The sequence below is a fragment of the Bombina bombina genome, chromosome 6, assembly GCF_027579735.1.
Source record: "Bombina bombina isolate aBomBom1 chromosome 6, aBomBom1.pri, whole genome shotgun sequence".
Lineage (NCBI taxonomy): Eukaryota > Metazoa > Chordata > Amphibia > Anura > Bombinatoridae > Bombina > Bombina bombina.
This window is the reverse complement of record NC_069504.1, coordinates 1,069,335,153-1,069,338,033: the sequence shown is the minus strand read 5'-3', so window position 1 is coordinate 1,069,338,033 and position 2,881 is coordinate 1,069,335,153.

The window sequence follows — 2,881 nt, the reverse complement described above, 5'->3', positions numbered from 1 at the left end:
AAGGAAAGAGAAGTTGCTGAAGCCTTTTGGCCTTTCCTCTCTCCAGAGTAGACAACAAACAATGCAGATGTTTGACGAAAATCTTTAGTAGCTTGTAAATAAAACTTTAAAGCACGAACCACGTCAAGATTGTGTAATAGACGTTCCTTCTTTGAAGAAGGATTAGGACACAGTGACGGAACAACAATCTCCTGATTGATATTCTTATTAGATACCACCTTAGTAAGAAACCCAGGTTTGGTACGCAAAACTACCTTATCTGCATGGAAGATCAGATAAGGGGAATCACACTGCAAGGCAGATAACTCTGAAACTCTTCGAGCCGAAGAGATAGCTACCAAAAACAGAACTTTCCAAGGTAAAAGCTTAATATCTATGGAATGCAGAGGTTCAAACGGAACCCCTTGAAGAACTTTAAGAACTAAATTTAAACTCCATGGCGGAGCAACAGGTTTAAACACAGGCTTGATTCTAACTAAAGCCTGACAAAATGCCTGAACATCTGGAACATCCACCAGACGCTTGTGCAAAAGAATAGACAGAGCAGAAATCTGTCCCTTTAAAGAACTAGCTGACAATCCCTTCTCCAATCCTTCTTGGAGAAAAGATAATATCCTGAGAATCCTGACTTTACTCCATGAGTAACCCTTGGATTCACACCAATGAAGATATTTACACAATATCTTATGATAGATTTTCCTGGTGACAGGCTTTTGAGCCTGAATTAAGGTATCAATGACCGATTCGGAGAAACCATGTTTTGATAAAATCAAGCGTTCAATATCCAAGCAGTCAGACGCAGAGAAATTAGATTTGGATGGTTGAAAGGACCCTGAAGTAGAAGGTCCTGCCTCCACGGTAGAGTCCATGGTGGAAGGGATGACATGTCCACCAGATCTGCATACCAAGTCCTGCGTGGCCACGCAGGTGCTATTAAAATCACCGAAGCTCTCTCCTGCTTGATCTTGGCAATCAGACGAGGGAGCAGAGTAAACGGTGGAAACACATAGCCAGGTTGAAAGACCAAGGCGCTGCTAGAGCATCTATCAGTGCTGCCTTGGGATCCCTGGACCTGGATCTGTAACAAGGAAGCTTGGCGTTTTGACGAGACGCCATGAGATCCAGTTCTGGTTTGCCCCAAAGTTGAATCAACTGTGCAAACACCTCCGGATGGAGTTCCCACTCCACCGGAAGAAAAGTCTGTCGACTTAGAAAATCCGCCTCCCAGTTCTCTACTCCTGGGATATGGATAGCTGATAGATGGCAAAAGTGAACCTCTGCCCATAGAATTATCTTTGAAACCTCCAGCATTGCTAGGGAACTCCTTGTTCCCCCTTGATGGTTGATGTAGGCAACAGTCGTGATGTTGTCCGACTGAAATCTGATGAACCTGACCGCAGCTAGCTGAGGCCAAGCCTGAAGAGCATTGAATATCGCTCTTAGTTCCAGAATGTTTATCGGAAGGAGTGTCTCCTCCTGAGTCCACAAGCCCTGAGTCTTCAGGGAGTTCCAGACTGCACCCCAGCCCAGAAGGCTGGCATCTGTCGTTACTATTGTCCAATCTGGCCTGCGGAAGGTCATACCCTTGGACAGATGGACCCGAGATAACCACCAGAGAAGAGAATCCTTGGTCTCTTGATCCAGATTTAGTAGAGGGGCAAATCTGTGTAATCCCCATTCCACTGACTGAGCATGCAGAGTTGCAGCAGTCTGAGATGTAGGCGGGCAAACGGCACTATGTCCATTGCCGCTACCATTAAGCCGATTACTTCCATACACTGAGCCACTGAAGGGCGAGAAGTAGAATAAAGAACACGGCAGGAATTTAGAAGTTTTGACAACCTTGCCTCTGTCAGGTAAATCTTCATTTCTACAGAATCTATCAGAGTTCCTAGGAAGGAAACTCTTGTGAGAGGGGATAGAGAACTTTTTTCTTCATTCACTTTCCACCCATGCGACCTCAGAAATGCCAGAACAATGTCTGTATGGGACCTGGCGATTTGAAAATTCGACGCCTGTATTAGAATGTCGTCTAGGTAAGGGGCTACTGCTATACCCCGCGGCCTTAGGACCGCTAGGAGTGACCCCAGAACCTTCGTAAAGATTCTTGTTGCCGTAGCTAACCCAAAGGGAAGAGCCACAAACTGGTAATGCCTGTCTAGGAAGGCAAACCTGAGAAACCGATGATGATCTCTGTGTATCGGAATGTGCAGATAAGCATCCTTTAAGTCCACGGTAGTCATATATTGACCCTCCTGGATCATAGGTAGGATGGTTCGAATAGTCTCCATCTTGAAGGATGGGACCCTGAGAAATTTGTTTAGGATCTTGAGATCTAAGATTGGTCTGAAGTTTCCCTCTTTCTTGGGAACCACAAACAGATTTGAATAGAAGCCTTGCCCCTGTTCCTCCTTTGGAACTGGGTGGATCACTCCCGTAACTAGGAGGTCTTGAACACAATGTAAGAATGCCTCTCTCTTTATCTGGTTTGCAGATAATTGTGAGAGATGAAATCTTCCTTTTGGGGAAGAAGCTTTGAAGTCCAGAAGATATCCCTGGGACACAATTTCCAACGCCCAGGGATCCTGGACATCTCTTGCCCAAGCCTGGGCGAAGAGAGAAAGTCTGCCCCTACTAGATCCATTACCGGATCAGGGGCTGATCTTTCATGCTGTCTTAGAGGCAGCAGCAGGTTTTTTGGCCTGCTTTCCTTTGTTCCAAGCCTGGTTAGGTCTCCAGACCGGCTTGGACTGGGCAAAATTTCCCTCTTGTTTTGTATTAGAGGAAGTTGAAGCTGCGCCACTCTTGAAGTTTCGAAAGGCACGAAAATTAGGCTGTTTGGTCCTTAATTTGTTGGACCTATCCTGAGGAAGGGCGTGAC